The 20,503-nt window shown below is 42.5% G+C and overlaps 1 protein-coding gene and 1 pseudogene across 11 annotated transcripts in view; both read right to left on the bottom strand.

Annotated features, from left to right (window-relative positions):
* The window catches only part of Pcbp3 (poly(rC) binding protein 3), a 179,209-nt gene that overhangs the window by 77,240 nt on the left and 81,466 nt on the right, over window positions 1–20,503 (bottom strand). The gene's annotated exons all lie outside the window — the stretch shown is intronic.
* Window positions 5,694–6,296, bottom strand: LOC121435722 (annotated as a pseudogene).

Below are 20,503 nucleotides of genomic sequence, written 5' to 3'. Positions count from 1 at the left end.
TCTGACCAGATTCAGTCATGAATACCCTCTGCTGAGCAGCCATCAGCTTCAATAAGAAGGCAGTTGGTTAGCATAGACTAGATCTGCCCCTATTGTACCAGTGGGCTCAGCCAGTCAGTACTGCTGCATGCAGATCCAGGCTGAGTAAGACTGGTGATGCTATTCTTCCTCAGCAGCCTGCATAGCAACTGCCACCATGAGGACCAGCAAGAAGGGAGGAAGCTTCCAGTCCAGTTGTAGCCTGATTTCTCTATGTCCTCTGACCAAGGCATGTCGCATCTTCAGCAACAGGAGCTTACAATCTACTTTTAGTGGACTAACCAATAGCATTTGCCTATATTGTTTAGGGGGCTTCAGGAGTCTCCCCAACCACAACTCATAAGAGAATAGCACACGCACAACATTGGGATTTTTATTTATTAACACCTGGCTTCTAGGAGCAGTTTTGTCTGCATCCCTTCCAAGTCCTTTATAACTTTTTGATGAGCTTATTAAATATCAGATTTATGACCTGTTCACACAGCATTCTAGATGCCCCTACCACCTCAATCCCTTGCATTTTCCCTATCTCCCCACTTCCATGTGTACTTAGACAGTTCCATTCCCAGAATCCCCTCTTCCAATTTTAGACATGTGTTCAATACAACCCTCCACCGCTCACACAACTTAAAGATTCTTTTTACCTGTCTCATAGGCTCACTTTTCTAGATTCCTAAGCTCTGCAAATACGCTTCCACATAAAAGCAAATTTACAAAGTTAAAAGCTAGGGCCCAAATATGAGATAGTAAATTCAGTGTTTGTCTTCCTAAGCCTGAGTTACCTTACTTAATGTATTTTCCAGTTCTATCCAATTTTTCCCTACACAATTCATAATTTCACTTTTCTTTTTGACTGAATAAGATTCTCTGTAATACATCTCCATTACCCATTCACCAGCTGGTGGGCACCTAGGCTGGTCCCATTTCCTTGCTATTGTGAAGATGGTAGCAATACGCTAGATGTACCAGTACCTCTGTGGTAGAATAGAGAGTCCTTTCGGTAAATGGCCAGAAGTGATATACCTGGGTCATATGGAAGCTCAATTTTTAGTTTTGTGAGAAACTCCCACACTGATTTCCACGGTGCATGCACCAGTTTCTACTCCTACTGACAGTGAATGGGGATTCCCCCTCTCCACACCTCTGTCAACATCTATTTTTTCTTTTAAAAAATTATTTTTATCTTATGTACATGAGTGTTTGTCTGCTTGTATGTATGTGTACTGCATGCATTCCCATGCCTGCAAAGTCCAGATGAGTGTGGCAGATCCTCTGAACTATCTACAGACAGTTGTGACCCACTATGTGAGTGCTGGGAACCAAATCCTGAACCTCTGCAAGAGCAGTAGGTGCTGTTAGGCACTGAGCCATCTTTTCAACCCCCATTTATTTCTATTTTTACAGATAGTCAATCTAACCAGGATGGGATGGACTCTTGCCGTAAGAGAAATCTCAGGGTACTTTAATTTCTATTTTCCTTATGGCTAATGGTGTTGAACACTTTTAAAAATATTTATTGGCCATCTGTATTTCTTCTTCTGAGAACTCTGTCCAGTTCCTTAGCCTGATTTTAATTGGGTTGCTTCCTTGCTTAGTTTTTTGAGTTCTGCATATTAATCCTCTATCAGATGTACAGCTCCCATTCTGTGGGCTGTCCCTTCGTCCCACTGATGGCTACCTTCGCTATCCACCAGCTTTTATCATGAGGTTCTATTTGTTGACTACTGACCTGATTTCCTGAGGAACTGCATGCCTCTCCAATGATTCCAAAGTTCCAGGTCTTACACTAAGCTTTGTAATCCACTGAAGGTTGATTTTTATGAAAGGTGAGAGAAAAGGGTCTAGTTTCATTCTCATACAGTAAAGATCCAATTTTCCTAGAATCAATTGTTGAAGATGCTATTTTTCCAATGTGAACTTTGGCATCTTTTTCAAAACTCAAGTGACTGAAGCTGTGTAGGCTAATAGCCAGGATCCCCCATTCTTTAATCTTGATCAATATGCCTGTTTTCTGTGCCAATAAGATGTTGTTTTATTACAATGACTCTGTAGTATAATTTAAACCAGGTATAGGGATACCTCCAACTATATTCTTTCTGCTCAGGATTGCTTTGACAATCCAAGATGTCATAGTTAGTTTCCGCTGACAATTTAACATAAACCTGGAAAGGGAATCTCAATTCAAATATTCCCTCCATCAAACTGGCCTGTGGCATGTCTGTGGAATGTTTTCTCAATTGCTTGTTGGTATAGAAGAGCCCAGCCCATTGTGGATGGTACCATCCCTACGCAGATGGGCCTGAGCAATACAAGAAAGGTACTGACCATGAGCCTAGGAACAACAATCATTCCTCTGTGGTGTCTTCTTCAAGCTCCTGTGTTGCCTTCCCTTGATGAAGGACTGTAAAACGTAAGAAAAAACTGATCCTTTCCTCTCCGAGTTGCTTTTGGTCATGGTGTTTATCATAACAGAAACAAAACCAAAACACAAGATCTTTTGTTTCCAGATGAACTTTTAAAGGTTTTTTTCTAATTTCTGTGCATTGAAATACTGATGAGAATTGCATTGAACCTGTAGATTGGTTTTGGCAGTACAGTCATTCTTAAAATACTAATTCTTTCAATCCAGAAACACAATAAATCTTTCCATCTTCTAATATCTTCCTCAACTTCCTTCTTCAGTGTATTAAGGTTTTCATATAAAGATCTTTCACTTCCTACGTTAAGCTTATTACATGGTTGTTGGTGGTGTTTTGTTTTTTATGTTATTGTAAATGGGGCTGTTTCCTTGATTTCTTTCTCAGTATGTTTGTCTTTAATATATAGTAAAGCTGTTTTGTGCTAATATTACATCCCACTATTTTACTGAAGGTGTTTACCAGTTTTAAAAGTATTCTGGTAGAATCTTTAGGGTCTCTTATATATGGGGAATATTGCTGGCAAAATAAGAATTATTTTTATTTCACTACCTACTGGTATCCCTTTATGTGCTTCTCCTGTCTTACTGGTCTAGATAAGACTTACAGTGCCATATTGAACAAGAGTACAGAGAGTGGAAAACCCTGTCTGAGTGGAAATGCTCCAAGTTTTTCTCCATTCAGTATGATGCTGGCTGTATGTTTGTCATATTATAGCCTTTACTGTGCTGAAACGTGCTCCATACTGTCTTCATGAATGAGTTTGGAAACATTCCTTCCTTTTTTGTTATATGAAATAAGTTGAACAGGATTGGCATTAGTTCTTCTTTAAAGGACTAGTAGAATTCTGCAGTGAAGCCACATGGGATTGAGTTTTTTTTTCGGTTGAGAAGTTTTAATTACCGCTTCTTGTTGTTTGTGATAAATCTGTCCAACTTATCTCACTAAAGTTCAACTTTATTAGGTAATATGTGTGTTGAAATCCGTTTCTTTCAGACTCCCCTACTTTGAATTTCTTTGGTATCTGTTTTAATGTCCCATTTCCATCTCTAACACCATTGTCTGGGGACCCATCTCTCATTCTTTTAGTTAGTCTGGCTAAGGGTTTGTTGATCTGTTTTATCTTTTCAAAGAACCAGCTCTTTGCTGCATTTATTCTTTGTATGTTCCTTTATATTTTTTCATTTCTCCTTTATTAGCTTCCTCCCTGATCTTGACTATTTCTATCTACTGCACTGCAAGTTTGGCTTGTTCTTTGTTCCCAAGGCAGAAGGTACATCATTAAGTTACTTATCTGAGATATCTCTGATTTCTTAATGTAGGCAAATAGAGTTATCAATTTCTGTCTTAAGGCTTCTTTGTATCATCCCATAGGTTTTGGTGTGCTGTATCTTCATTTTCACTCAGTTCTAGGAATTTTTAAATTTCCCTCTTGATCTCTTCAGTGACTCGATCACATTGAAGAGTGCACAGTTGAAACAACATCAGATTGTGAATTCACTGTAGCTTCTATTGCTGCTGATTTCCAGCTTGTTCCACTGTGGCCAGATGGAATAGAGGAAATCATGTCACTTTTCCTGCGTTTACTGAGACTTCATTTGTGTCCAAGTATATGACCTATTTTAGAAGGCATTCCACAGATTAGTGAGAACAATATGTGTTCTGAAGTGCTTGGATGGAAACACTGTAAGTGTCTGCTAAGTTGATTTGATCTATTGTATCACTTAACTCCAGTGCTTCTCTGTTTATACCACATAGTGGATCTATTACTGAGAGTGGGGTACTGAAGTCACCTAGTACTAATGTGTTGGGGTTAATCCATAATAACTTTATATCTAATAGTGTTTGCTTTGTGAAATTGTGTATGCCTGTGTTCAATGGATATATTAAAATTATAATAATGTCTTCATGATGAGTTGTCCCTTTGACCAGTATAAAGAGAGCTTCTTTATTCTTCCCACTAATTTTGATTGGGTATCTATTTTTATCAAATGTAGAACACTGATATTTATTTGTTTTCTATTTCTATTTGTTTGCAGCACCTTTTCCCATCATTCACCCTGGCTAGCAGCTCTCTTTAACAGTGAGATGTTTCTTGAAGGCATCAAATAGATACATCTCATTTCTTAAGCCAATCTGCTAGTCTGTATCTTTGAGTTGGGAAATTAGGACTATTAATATTCAGAATTATTACTGAAAATATGTATTGATTCTGGTCATTTAGTTGATTTTTGTACTATCTCATGTTTTCATAATCCTCATTTGTTTAATTACTGTTCTAAAATAGCACCGTTCCCCTGAAGTCTCTTCATTGTGAATATATATCCTTCTTTCTCTTCAAGTGAAGACCTTCCAGTATGTTCTGCAAAGCTGGCTTAGTAGCTATGAATTCCTTCAGCCTGATTTTATCATGAAATATTTTTCTACAGAAGTTACAACAGTTTTGCTGGATATAGTAGTCTGGGTCTATAGCTCTGATCTTTCAATGCCCAGATGTGACTCTAATGAGCCTTCTTTATATGTGGCTGAGTGTTTCTCTCTTTCAGCTCCCAATACACTTTTTCCTGTATGGTGAGTGGTTTTTAAATTAAGTGTGTGTGAGTGCACACATCAGGGTATTTTGTGGAGGTCAGTGAACAATTTGCAGAGAAGGCTCCCTCCTTCCACCGCGTTGGTGCCAGGGATCAAACTTAAGGTTTATCAAGGCTTATCATCATGCTTTTCCATGGTAAGCTGTCCTACTGGCCCTATTCAGTGTATGAGCTCTATGACTTGGAAGCTCCATTTCTGGGTTTCTCTGTTTGGTAAGTTGTGTCTTGTGTACTTGAATGGCCTTTCTTTGCCCCCAGGAAATGTAAGAAATGTTCTGCTATGATTGTGTTTGCTGTAGGAATTCCTACTGCCCATAGCCTTTAAGTTACCCCGCCCAAATATTGGACGTGACTTCTTATACTATATATGCTGATGTTAAAGTGCGCGTCTGGCCCCTTTTCCAACTTTGAGATTTGGTTGCCCTTCCCTGTTCCAGCAGAGGATTGAGATCTGTGAGTCTACCCCTAAATAAATAACCCTCTATTATACTCAATTCTGAACTAGTATGGGATTTCTTTTTTTTGGGGGGGGGGTACCAAAATTCTTTATTTAAAGAAATGGTACAAATGAAAGAACTTAAGCAGATGTTTCGGTGCGACTCATAGATAAAGGCAGACCGACATACACGCACTGCCTCAGTGACCAGTGAAGTCACTGTGGCTCTGGGGAAGTCAGCTTAGCTGTCATTACTATGGCCCGGGGTGTGCTTGTCAAACAGATATTCTGCCATGCCAGCTTCGGGGGCTCCCATCTTGCGCAAGTTGGTCACGTGGTTACCCAGTTCCTTGATGGATTTCACCTGCTCACTCAGGTAATGTGTCTCAATGAAGTCACACAAGTGGGGGTCATTTTTGTCAGCAGCCAGTTTGTGCAGTTCCAGTAGTGACTGATTCACACTCTTTTCCAGGTGCAGTGCACACTCCATTGCATTCAGCCCGTTCTCCCAGTCATCACGGTCTGGTTTCTTGATATCCTGCAGGAAGATTCGGCCGCCTCGTTCGTTCTGCAGCTTCATCAGTTTCTCAGCGTGTTCCCTCTCCTCATGAGATTGGTGGAGAAAGTATTTGGCAAAGTTCCTCAGAGCCACATCATCCGGTCGAAGTAGCAAGACATAGACAGGTAGATGTAGGAGGCATACAGTTCCAGGTTGATCTGGCGGTTGATGGCAGCCTCCGAGTCCTGGTGGTAGTTCTGGCGCACTTGCGAGGGAGACGCGGTGGTCAGGGCGGCGGCGGTGGCGGGTTCCGTTCAAGCACTGTTGAAGCAGGAAACCACGGCGACTCCGGCGAGAACGTCTTATGGGATTTCTTTTAAGCATCCTTCTTCATGTATTGAAAATGCTTTTATGACATGGACATTGAGTTCTTTTATGTCCATAATTTGTAAATTTTATTTTATTTTTTTGGTTTTTCGAGACAGGGTTTCTCTGTGGCTTTGGAGCCTGTCCTGGAACTAGCTCTTGTAGACCAGGCTGGTCTCAAACTCCCAGAGATCCGCCTGCCTCTGCCTCCCGAGTGCTGGAATTAAAGGCGTGCGCCACCATCGCCCGGCGTCATAATTTGTAAATTTTGTGTTTTCATTGAATCCCAAATAATCTTCTTGCACGTTTGTTTATACTTCTAAAACTTTTATTGCTGTCCTTGATTGAATGTACTAATTCTTCTACCTTCAAGAAGAATGTTTCCTTTCTGATAGTTCTGTCTTTGTATGTAACTTGGTGTTTATCTTGCAGCCTTCAATACATTTCATTGGTTCTATATATTTAGTGCCTTCTTCAGCATGTGTATATATACCAGCATCACCCTCCACACCATACCCTTCTCAGTGCGGCTTTCTCAATGACATTTGTTCTGTACACTTAGTGCCTTCTTTAGCGTGTTGTGTGTGCGTGTGTGTCTCATCACCCCTCCACACCTATACCCTGCTCAGTGGGTTATTCTCTATGGCACTGCTGCCTTGTGAAATTTTGCAAGGTTTGAATCCTGCCTTTGACTTGGTCTCCCACAGTATGGTATCTGGATCTTTTGCTTATATATTATTATGTTTCTGATTTTATGTCTTTATGGAGAGGGTGTGTATGTTTCTTGTACATTTTTGGTTTTTGTTTTAATTACGGCTTGTTTGTTTTGTCCTTTTTTCTAAAGCGAAAGAAGATGTGGAGTTAGATGGGTGGGAAGAGGGAAGGGTCTGGGGGGAAATGGGAAAGGTGAAACTGTGATCAAAATATATTATATGAAAAATATTTTCAGTTAGAAAAAAAACTTCTTCACATATTTGCTAGTTTTTGTTTAGTTTCCCACAGAGTTTAAGGGGGGGGCATCTATGTGACCCTGAGTTTGTGGCTAGGATATACTGACAGCTGACGGACAACTGATTCTTAAAGGTGGACCCTGCACCCTCTGTCCCTGCTGAACTTACTCTTAGTTTTAGTTTGCTTTGGATATTATGTAGACAGCATATTGGCTGAACATAAAAGCAGGTTGTTTCTTCCTTTCCAGTTCCAAAGCCTCTTATTTCTATGTTCACCGTAATGAACTTTCTAGTATCTCTAGGACAATAATAAACAGAAAGGGCGAGAGCAGATTTTCCACCATTAGTCCTTTCCTTAAGGGGAAAGCATTCAAATTTCTACTGAGTTGAAATGAAGAAAACATGCAAAGCACTTGGCCCTTCAAACTCTAACCCAGCATTCCTTGAAAGGCATATGCCATGAAATAGCAGACATGGGAGATGCTGGGTGGCACAGACAGAGGATACTGGACCCAACAGAACAAGTGTTCATAGGAGCCAGAGGTCACCAGTCTCTTCACAATACCCTTTTGTGGCTGCTGATGAGGGGAAGGAGAAAGTATGGGGCACAACCCAACTAAACAGCCTGAATGTACAAAGTCCTGTAAAAAGAGAACTAGACAAAACCGAGAGCATGTATCTAAAATGTCCACACACACATTGAGACAAAACTAAGACCCAAATTGATTTATCCTTTAGGGAGAAACAATAGAAGCCATGAGCACATCCTGCCACATAAAGAAAAAGGGGGTGGGGAGTGAGAGAGAGAGAGAGAGAATGCTCAGAAATATGTGCAAAATAAAATGAATTGGTTTTAATCAACAGTCTGTAAGTGCTTCAGAAAACAAGAACTCAATGAAAGTGTTAAAGCCCTCAAGATAGCAGTCTAAAGAGAAGGGGTAGGAAGGCCAAAGAATAATTATAACAATTACAATATGTTAAAAAACAAAACAAAACAATTCCAACAATATCAAGTCTCAATGAAGTGCAAAAAAACAAAAACAAAAAAACCCACAGTGTTAACTTTTAGGCTTTTGCTATGTATACTACAATCTGAATAACCAATGAGGCTAGGTACCTAGTAAGAGACCAGTGGGTAGGGCAAAGTGAGTTTCCAAGAAGGGAACAATAAATAAAGGGGAAACCAGAATAGGAGAACTAAATAAGAGGGAAGGAAGAAGAGAGTAAAGGAGGGACTATGGGGTGGGAGAACTAACCCTAAAGTTTCATACGTATATGAAAGGAATCTAAACAGAGTCATCATATAATAGGAGATACAGGGCCCCAACTAGACATTACAGTAGCCTTCAGTGCTAGTGTAGAGTCACTGGTAAAAGGGATCCCAAGCACTTCCCACCACCTCAAAAATATCACCAACTACTGCCAATGAATTGCTCTCCATAATCTTATGGTAAGGCACTGTTGATAAAGACAACACTTACGACATTGAAAATGGAGACGTCTAACTAGTACTGGACTAGACAGTTCACCTCTACTGACTAGCATTCATGGAGCTGGTAGGTATTCTGCATGCTACCAGGGGGGAAAGGCAAACAATATCACCCAGCTGCAAACCCTCCAATCTACAACAGTAACCTGCCTGCAAGATATACTGGTGCAGTAGTTGTGGGAGTTACTGGCACAAATGTTATGGGAGTAACCAAACACTTTTATTGGACTTAAAGCCCACTCCATGAGATGGAACCCATACCTAACACTACAAAAGTAGCCAAAAACCTGAGTCTAAATAGATCATGGGCTTATGGGAAAACCTACTTCTACTATTCTGATAAAGGAACACAGCAATAAATGATTCCTAATGACATTCTGTTATACTTATTCAGCCCTCATCTAAGAAGCTTCTTCTTGCAGGAGATGGGAATTAACACATACTCACAATTGAACAATGTCAATAGAGAGAAAGACTTTGAAGCACTCCGTCAGAGAAAAGATGTGTTCATCAACCACCACCAGTACCCCAACTCAGTGACCTACGTAGAAGAGGAGGTGGAAAGATTGTAAGAGCTAGAGGTGATGGATGGATGACTCCAAGGAAACTTCCAGACACAACAGGACTGGTGCCCATACAAACTCACGAACACTGTGGCAGCCCACACAAGATCTGCACAGGTTCAAACCAGGTGGAGACCCAGCACTGAGAGGGAGAAGTGGACAGAAAGCCCCAGCCTTATCTAAGAAGATATTTGCAGTTGATAACCTCTGGCAAAAGGAAAATCAGTTTTCTCCAAAGGAGTCTCAGTCATATTCTGAGATAGGCCCAAGAGTGGTTGGCCAAAACAAAACAGACTATGGTTTTTCTGTTTGTTTGGTTTTTGGAGGAGGTGTTCTTGTTTCATTTTGCTTTTTTTTTTTTTTTTGGCATTTGTTGACTTATAGAGTTTTTATTTTCATTTTGTGGGCTTTTTTTTTTTTTGGTTTTTCGAGACAGGGTTTCTCTGTGGCTTTGGAGCCTGTCCTGGAACTAGCTCTGTGGGCTTTTTTAAAAGGAAAAAGAGAGAAATAAATTTACAAGTGGGTGAGGTAGAAAGGTAGGGAGAAAATATAATAAAAATATATTGCATTTAGAAAATTAGGAAAAGTTTCACTCTTCTTAGCCAGGCGTGGGGGTGCACACCTTTAATCCCAGCACTCAGGAGGCAGAGGCAGGTGGATCTCTGTGAGTTCAAGGCCAGCCTGGTCTACAAAATGAGTTCCAAGACAGCTAGGGCTATACAGAGAAACTCTGTATCACAAAACTGAGGAAAAAATGAGGAGAAACTCCATATAATTATAAAACAATACAATCTCCAACTCTGCTTGCCTAATCTTCCTCTGTCTCCTAGAGTTTGCTCACTCGATCTGTCGGCCAGAGAGCAGAGACCACTCCGCATGGTTTCATCCAATGCAGAATGTACAAGAGGGGGTGTGGTCCTCCCCCTTTGGTGACATCTCACGCCAAGGGCCTCCTGCAGCTTCTCTTGTGCTCAGAAGGTGCTGAGGAATAAGTGCAGTGCTCGTAGAGTCCCTCCAGAAACCGTACGGAGCAACTATGGCAGAACCCGGGAAGAGTGTGTTCTTTTTTTTTTTCTGTTCTTCTCACTGAATTAACTAAGAGACGTGTTTCTCTAACAAGAAAGGTGCAGGCTTGACTTGGTTGAGCTTTAGATTCAATCACTAGGCTGTGATAAGCTTTCTCTGAGAGATGTCACACCTCGCTTATGTCACTTGTATAACAAGTGCCATTCTCTCTGCTTGACTCTCTCTCTCTTACACACACACACACACACACACACACACACACACACACACACACCATAAAGCCCTTTATACAAAGACAACCACCAGATATGGAGTAGAAAGAAGACACATGGGACTTGAAAACTCAGAAGACTGGTAACATGTGAGGCAAAGGCAGGTGACCTGCATTCCAACCCAGAGAAATGAGAGAAGGTGTCTACGTCATCTGGACGTGGGTTCCCATCTGTTAGAAAGATGCCATAGCAACCTAAAGCCGTGATTCTAGGAATTTCACTAAACAATGCACTGCCAGCAGGAGTCCATGTGAGGAAAGCAACCATGGTTGCCATCACTGCACAGAGTCAAGGCCCAGCGTTTGTCCACACTATGGGACACAGGCAGATCTATGGAAACAGGCAAACTAGCATGAGCACATGACTGCTTGAACTAAGTACAATCTTAAAGGGACCACTTTCAAATAATAGGCCTTACCAATCTTAACCACTGCAGAGACACTTCTGTTCAACTGCAGCCACAGACTAAATGCAGAAGACACTGTGAAAGCTAACAAGAGGCTAACAAGAGGCATCCAGTGCCCCAGCAGCAATCCCAGAACCTGGAACTTAGGCCTCTGAGTGAGCCCAACCCAGTTAGGAGCTGATCACAGTGGCCCTGCCCATGCAGTCAGTGCTGGAGTCAGACCAAAGCCCAGTTCTAAGTATTCCCTGGCAGAGACACAGGAGCACTCTACACCAGCTTGCCTCTTGTGCTGAGTTCTCAAACCCTGACAGCACCTTTGAGTCCACGGAGCAGTTATGATGAAATGCCCAGCTCCCTGCCCAGAGAGAATGACGGCATGCTCTTCATCCGGCTCTCCCACCTACATGCCCCATCCTTTAAAAGGCCTGACTCCCACCCCCAGTTAGGCAGGGCTGACATGCCAGTGGGCTAGAATGAGTAACCAAATACTGATTCACCAGCATCCCTCGAGATGACCATGCTGGATAGGAGTGCTGGGAGCCATCTTCCATATTTCCTTTGCTAAACTAGTTGGTCTCCACAACTTAAAACTACATAGAATCCACATGGGCCTCCTGGAGACCATCACCCATGGATGCAATCATGAGATTGAGATCCTAAAATCGGGAATAATTTTTCTAAGCAGCATCTGCTTAGCCACCCAAAAGAAAACAGGCTTGCACTGCAGATGTGATGCTAGCTGCAAAGGCTCTGCTAATGATTTCACTGTGGAGCTGTAATGCCTGCAGCAGCACACTAGGTGTAAAGACAGTATCAAGTACAACACATTTTCAGAAGTGAGCCTGACAGGGGCACAAGTCTTCATCTCATCAAGCGTCTGAGCTCAGAACATCAAGGAGGCTCCCTGTCACAACACAGGGCTTTGGTGACAGTTGGCTACACGTGGCTAACAGTATGGCTGACCTCTACTGGTGCCAGAACAGTCTGTCAGAAGGTCAGGTGGTTCCTTAGTAAATCAAATGTGGACTTGCCACCCCCCCCAAGCATATAAGAATCTTCATGATGGTGCTATATAAAACAGTCAAAAAATAGGCAAAAACCCAATGTTCATCAACAGAAAAATGAAGTAAAGAAGTATGACATATCTCTACAATTACTATTCAGCCATAAAAAATAATAGGGGATATAGCTCAGTTGTATATTTACATAACATGCACAAGGCCATGGAATAACTTTAAAGATAAATAATATAACATAATAAAGTTCTGAGACATTTCACAACTTGGATAAACTTTCAAAGTGAACACTTAGTGAATAAAGTCTATCAGAGGCTGTATTATCTGATGCATGTATACAAATGTCAGAGCGGCAGAGCGGCAGAGACGAAAAGTAGACCAGTGAAGGTGGACGCTTGGGAATGGGGAGGACTGGCTCACAGGTCTTAACACATGTGGAAGTCGTACAGGCCACAAAGACACTGACAACAGATCACCCAAAAGCGGTGACCTTTAGGCCATGTGAATTACTCCTCAGTTGCGGTACATGAAAGCAATCGCCTCACAGAGTTGTGCGGGTCGGGAAGTGGTATGGGGAAAGTGGGAAAGAGGCGCGAGGGAGCGAGACGAGGAGTGCCAGCAGCCCACGTTTGATCATCTGGGTTTGTGCTGCTGTTAATTATGTGTTGCTCTTCCCACTTCATTTAAATTTTTTAAAAAACTACTTCTAAATAATGCACAAGTTAATTAACCATGGGACCCAAAGTGAACAGGAGCCATTCTCAGGCTAAGCAAAGCCCTGGCAACCACAAAAAAAATCGGCCTCCAAGTGGCTGGACAGCATTACTTATCTCTGCAGGGACTATGCCCATTAGGCAACGGCACACTGCTCTCCCGAGTATGTATAGCTCACGGACAGGGCATTTTCATCTGTTCGGCTGCCATGACAAAATTCTTAAGTAGCTTAAACAGCAGAGACTTTCTTCCCGACACTCCTTGGGAGCTGGAGCACGTGATCAGCGTACCAGGATGACCTGGTTCAGGCAAAGGTTCCATTTCCAGTTTGCCCACTCTACAAACCTGGAAGGTGCACCATGCTATTGCCTCCTCCTATGGGGCAGTGTGGCCCATCAGAGGCTTCACTCAGAGCTTTAACTGGCATCATGTCATCATGCATCCTGGTCCCCATGCATGTGGATCCTGACATGCATGGCCTCTTTTGTAATCCATTCATTGGCTCAGTCCCTGTTGTCCACCCTGGACCAGAAACAGCTGCCCTAACTGCCCAGCTCCAAGCCTCTGGGGCCACTGTCACAGCCAACAAGGCTGCTCTCCACACACTTCCTCTTTCCAGGAGCAAAGACACTCTGGCTCGGCCCTGCTGGCTCCCGCGAAGCCACATCTGTCTCCACACTTGTAATTATCACTTAGCAAGCACACGGAATGATGACACCACTCTTTCCCTTGCCAAGATGTGACAAACAGAAAACATTGTAAAGCTATTTTTGACAGTCTATGAGTCTATTGAAGTTAAAAGCACGAGAACACCCTGAGGTAGTTGACGCTGTTCCCGCCACGCACTCTTAACCACGGCTGTGTGCCCCTCCCTTCTGCAGGAGGTCTGCCCCAGCTGGGTGTACCAGAGGGTCAGTAGGGAGCGGCAGAGCCACAGTGCCTCCCACAAAGGTGGTAAGCATGTAACTGGCATGTCTGGGCTGCCAGGACCAGTATTCCTGACACTCTATCATAAAAGCAGTGACCTTAATAGAAAAGAAAGGGTGCCTAGCAGCCAGCTTCACACTTCCACATAAAGCTCCTTGTTCCTCATTTATTTCGGAAATAAAAGCCATGCTGTATTAAATACCCATGTTACTAAGACCTAAAATAATGATTTCATATGGACAAAATCAATCTATCCTCCATAGCAAACAAATCTTGAGCCAACCGGTGATCAGACTAAACCTCACCGAGACCACAGCACCAGGGAACAGAGTATCCTAAGATGCTCAGCAGAGAGGAGACACAGCTGGGTAGGCAGGCAGAGGAGACAGAGCTGGCAGGCGTGGGTCTACCCTGGGTATAAGTTGCTGACTGACTCAAAACCCACATCCAGTAACCAGCCTTGGTCAGGTCACTAATCAAATGCTACATCAACAAAGCTAACAATGGCGCACAAGGCAGTAGAGTGGCAACCCCAGGCCTCGGCCTCCCCATCAGGGAGGGTCCTCTATGAATGCCCCTCCTCTCTTCCTCTTCTACTCGGGTAGCTCTGGCTTCTACACACTTGTATTTTGACCATTTCTCTACTCTTAAGTTAGAGGAAACAGAATTGAAGGATAAATAACAAACCGTCTGCCCTCCGTCTTTCTCACACAATGCTCCCACCTGTAATTTGCACGGCAGCTCAGTGCTGTCAGTACCTGGCAGCCACAGTGGCTGCTCTGTCCGCCCAACCTCCATGCCCCCCGAGGAGTATTACAGCAGTTACTGAGCAGGCCTCCCACAGTATCACTTAAACAACGAAAGGGAGCGTATCACAGCAATAGACAGAACTGTGGTGCTCAGTTCCACGGACCACCCTGCCCAAGGACAGGCCACACTGCCCCTGTGGAGGAACAGCCTGAGACCCTGGTGCAGTCATCAGACCGGGGACAGCTGGTCTGGGAACTTCAGAGAGGTGTGTGTCAGAGCAATACTGAGCTTGCCACACTAAAGGAAGTTAAATACAGTGTCTTTTTATTTTGTGTGTGGGGGGGGGAGGCTGCCAGAAAAGTCTATGACAATAACCACAGAAGTTATGAGGCAGAAAATCCGAGGGCACTGGAATGTGGATATGGATTCTCATGGCACTTTATTCTTATTGGACCACGAGAAAATCTGAGGAATTCCTTTATGAGAACGAGGTGATTGTAAACTGTTTCCACAAACGTTCTACAGCATTTCACCCTTGGAAGGGCAGAGAACATTCCCGTAAGCTGTGAGACACCAGCACCAGCCTTACACACCTTGACGACCATGGGGCCATCTCAGATGACATAACACGTGCCATCCAGGATGTGTGAATGTGTGGGAAGAGGTTTGGACAAAGAAAAAAAAAACCCTGATGGGGCATCTCTCTAAATGCATTCCCATCATTAAGTGACCCAACTTTATCTAGGAAGAAAACACGTGGAATGAAATCTCCAAATGGAACTGTCAGGAAAAGCCTGTGTCAGGGGAACAGCAGGTTCCATGGAAAAGTCAAATAGAGAGAAACGGGCAGACGTAGGAAATCTACTGCATGGACAGTAGCTAGGCCTCTGGTGCCTTCCTAGTTGGGCAGCAGTGTCTGCGCCACACAGACAAGGAAGAAAGTCATAGTGCATCCTGTAGGCATGGGACCCCACACATCCCATAGCACCCCATACCCACCTCCAAGTCTGTGCCATGGCCACAGTGAGCACTCAGGATTCATGGGACAACAGAGACACTGCACTATTGCCCAGTGACAGGCCATGGTGAGCACCTAGCACTCTCAAAAGGCAAACTTTCCCAGGTAACAAAGAAATACCTTCGGGGAAATGGGTATGCTGGTGTCAAACTATGTGAAATATGCAACTAGGGCGAACAGAAAGAAAACAATAATCACCAAGTGCAATGTCCCAGGCCTGGACTTGAGACTGTACACAAGAGGACACATACTTCTAGAGGTAGACAATGTTGCTCAGATCTAGACCTAACATACCACCTTTAGAGAGAAAAATACTGCTCATGAGTAAAATGGAAAGTTACAAGGTGGAGCTGGGGGCTCAGCAGTGTGTAGGCAAAAGGGGAGAGGCAGCGGGGAACATGGAGAGGAGACCCAACTTTCATGGCACACTGGAAGAGACATGACAAGCAAGTCCCTGCCCAGATATGATGGCATTTAGGTAACCAAGGGTGAAAATGAATCTCCACAACTCAGCACAGTGATGTCAAGGAAACAATTCATGCATAAAACTTTCCAAAGCGCCTAGCCCCTTGATATCTGTAGAGGTTTCTGATACATCTGGATTTACACAATGTTTTACATTGTATTTTCTTTCTAGAGATCTTTGAAGTCACTTGCCTTGCTTTGCATTTTCCTCCACGATTTTACATACTTTTTTCTTCTTACTTTTTATTCTGGATTTAACCCCTTAAGTCCTTAGAGGATCAAAGTCTAATAACCTCACACTTTACTCAGACAACCCCAGGGCCTGTAACCCCCATTGTTCCACTCTTGACCATGGGCACTTCCTGAAGCATCAGTAGTGGCTGTTCTGGAGGACACTTGCCACATGGCTGGAACTACAGGCACTTAAACCTGCTTCCAGCTCCAGACAACTTCAGACTGTGCTTATGAACAGTACGACTTCTTTCCAAACTTGAACATGCAGAAATGCTTTTGCTAAAGGCCCATCACTATCAAATTATCTCTGGTTTTATCTGTATTAAAATGTGTTCGGCTTGTTCATTCCTGAAAGATGTATTCATAAGGATGGAATGCCAACCTTCTTCCCATTTGATAAGATGCTGCCCATCCAGGTCCCCTTCCTGTGGCATGCAAGGCTAATGTTACTCATTTCTTGGAAGGTGGCACTTCCCTCTGCTAAGGGCTCTGCCTGTGCTTAACACCCAGGGTTTTACCCACCTGGCAGGAAGCAGATCTGTTCCCATCTCACCTGGCTGGAACCGGTCAGGATTTCCCAAATCGTACATTGACAGCTTTCGATCCTAGAAAACAGCTGGCTAGTATTTTTCGAAATATTACTTTAATTTCTCCTCTTTCTGGAAAAACCAGTCAATCCTGTGTGAAGTTTTAGGGTCCTCACTCCAATCTGAGATCCCTTCTTTCACATGTCTCTGTCTCCTGCGTCCTGGACACAGCGAAAAGCTACAGAAGGAAGGTGCACGCAAAGGGAGTCCAGTGAGCACAGACTATTGTGTAGCTGGGGCTGCTAACGAAGAGCAAACCAATGCTGGACATGCGATACATTAGACAGGACATGGTAGCCCAACTCTTGGGGCCCCGGCACATGGGAGGTTGAGGTAAGAAGATAGTAAGTTCAACATTAGCCTGGGCTACACGTAAATTCCAAGCCAGAGTACACAGGATGCATAGGGAAACAGCGTCAAGAAAGGAAGACAAATAGACTCACTGTCAGAAAGAAAGACAGGTTGGTTGATTTAAATGTTAACAGAGGCTATTCTGAAAGGGTTCTAATATCAACAGAATTGTGGATATATACAAAGATATTCCCGATAACCATTTAGAAACTTCATCTAGCTGAAAATTCTCCACAAAGAAAACTATGAGCCCAAGTGCTTATGTTGCAGAGCCTAATAAACATGGAGGACAGAGCTCTAACGCCCCATGAAGACAGACAAGACTTGGTGAGCTCAAGACCACCTTCATGGAAAACTTCAAATGCCTATTTTGAGAAGGAAACCCCAGGTCACAACCCCTGGTGGTTATGATTACAAAATGATAACCAAGTATAGGGTTTGACTCATTAATGTTAATTCAGCAAGCAACAATCAACATGATTTGTCATTTTATAAATTAAAAATAAAAAGCATACATTTCAATAAGCATTTAACAAAATAAAGCTCTTGAAAAAAGTTAACAGAATCACAAATGAATTGACAAAATTCAGCAAACATTCATAGTTCTCTTTAAGCTCATTACCCGCAGCTATCATGGTACTCAGCTAAAACCACACTCCGTAAGGAACACTGAGTAAATCCCAAGAGCGAGAATTCTGCAAGGCTGGCCAGTCTGGTCATGTCTAATCAACAACCACATGATACGCTGGTACATATGGTAAAGAAGGGAAAGAAATAAAAGAGCACATGGATTGGGATCACGTGAGAAAAAACAAGAGCAATAAAGTAAGGCTGTCAGATGCGAGTTTGATATTCTACAATCGGTTGTATTTATATATGCTAGCAAGGAAAATTCAAGGTGAAATCAATTACACTCGGAACAGTATGGAAAAGAACAAAAGAATTAGAACTAAACTGAACACAAATGCAAACCTTGCCGTGTAAAAATTATAAAACATCATAGGAAGATTTATAAAAGGGCTAAAACATAAATCATTCTATCTCCCCAGATTCAAGGGCTTCCTATTGTTAGCACGGAAATACTCCCCAGATTATGTACAGATTCATGCAATCCTTGGCAAAACCACCCTTATTTACAGGGGTAAACTCACACTGAATCACAAACAAACCAGAATAGCCTGAGTACCTGGCCTCTTTCAAAGCATGTTCGAAACTTCCTGGTGTAGAGTACAGCCTGGCATAAGGATACACATGTGAGTCATGGGTTGGAACTGGGAATCCAGAAATAAACCTCGTATCTATAACTAGATCACTTTTTACTAGGATGCTAAGACGTTTCAACACAGAAAGAATCGTCTTTTCAACAAATAGTGTTTCAGAAAGATGAACATGAACCTTCATCCACTTGGTTTGGGGAGATTTGTGCTTTTGTTTGGGAATTTTGTTCTTTGAGAAGAACTTAAACTTAGGTGAGTAGGGGTGGAGAGATAATCTGGAAGGATTTGGAAGGGAAAAACATATTTAATCAAAATATATTTAAATTTAAAATCAAAATATATTTAAATTTAAAATACCACAATGCAAATATCCGAATAAAACATGAATGATTTCCTCTAATGAAGGTATTAAAAAAAGGCATGAGACAAGTTTTTAGACCCAGCACTCTGGAGGGAGAGGCAGGGGGACTTCTGAGTTTGATGTCCTCTTGGTCTACAAAGCAAATTCCAGGCCAGCCAGGAATACACAGTGGAACTATCTCAAAAATTTAAAATCCAGATGAAAGAATAGATACACTTAAAATTGAAGTGCTTGGCATAGCAAAAATGTCACGATAAAAAAATCAAGTACAAACAATGAATTTCAGAGAATATTTTTAACAGGGCTAAAGAGATAGCTAAGTTACCAAAGCAGCTGTCAAACAAGCACAAGGACCCTGGGACTCACTGGCCGGCCAGCTTGCCTAATCAGTAAGCCTCAGTCCAGGGGAAAAGACCCAGTCTCAAAACACAAGGTGTTAACTCCTAAGACACATCTGTAGCATTAATCACAACAAAAGAAACAGTATCTTTATTGTATCTAACAATAATCCATCAGTAAAAATATCCTAAACTGATAGGGCAAAAAGATCAAGAACTGTACAAAAAAATATGTAAAAGTTGTGAAAAAAAATACTGAAATGATTTACCAGATTATGACATGAAGCTTAAACCATCCAGAGCTATCATGCTCACTGGTCACTTTGGGAAAAACTCAAGAGATTCAGGGCAGACTCTGGAGGCCCAGGCCTGGTTGCAAAGCCACTGAGCATTGTGCTGGTGGCTTGGGACATGGTGACTCTTCTGGGAAGGGTGTACGGGTGCTGCCATCGGGACCAAGGGCCCTCGCCAGACTTTCCAGGAAGGCTTAGTAACACAAGAATACAAATGGTCAGGGTCATCACCCAGGAAAGCACTGTGTGCAGCTTCATGATGCTATGCATGATCTACACTCTCTGGTACCCCAACAGACAAGAAAACAGCCTGGAGGACTGAGTGGGAAAGGATGGGCTGGCCCTGGATGACTTGAAGAAGACAGAGCCACTAGAAATCCCAAATTACAGAAACACTGGCATGGAAGGCTGCAAGGCACGCTGGGTAAATCTCATTCAATTCTATGCCTGAAAAAGTCAAAATAGTAAATTTTGTTTTAATTTTGTTCTATATGTTTTATAACAAAATAGTGAAAAAGGAGCATATGTCGCAACATATGTTATATATATTCTATGTGAGAACATTTGCAAATATGGATATGTCTGATTTTTACAAGAAAAGATAATTAAGAAACTTTAAAAATTAACCCTCAGTATTATGGGACAGGCAGGAAAGTCTGCCTTTAGCACAAGCCAGAGGAGTTTCTTTCTGAACCTCACATACCCTCCTGACAGTAGGAAACTACCAAGCAGAGCCAGGAAGAGACACACAGGGACTATCAGGAACAGGTAAAGGATGGTCTTAGAATACAGTGCCACCGGAGGGGTGGGGATTGTAGGAAGAAAAAGGACATGTAGCCTTGAGTTGCTTTTTATTTCTGTAAATATGTATATGTGCATGATGTTTATGTACACACATCTGAATGTTTAATATGTGAGCACATTGTGTGTGCACCCAGTGATGTGTGTTTGTATACCCATGATGAATTCCGTATGTGTGTGTAGGTGTGTACACAAATAGAGATGTGTATGTGTGTGCACTTGTACGCATAGTGACTTCTCTGTGTGTCTACCTAGTCACTTCCTAGTGCTGATCTCCATGGAGCTAGAAGCAAAAATGCCCTATAGTAAATAGTAAAAATTGCACCTATACCCAGAACTCCGTTTTTTAATATTTCTATATTACAAAGAACCAAGGG

Source organism: Microtus oregoni, unplaced genomic scaffold (assembly GCF_018167655.1).
Source record: "Microtus oregoni isolate MIOR12 unplaced genomic scaffold, Mior012 000046F_ref0000063, whole genome shotgun sequence".
Lineage (NCBI taxonomy): Eukaryota > Metazoa > Chordata > Mammalia > Rodentia > Cricetidae > Microtus > Microtus oregoni.
The sequence above is the reverse complement of the archived record's forward strand: the minus strand, read 5'-3'. Positions and strand labels throughout refer to the sequence as shown.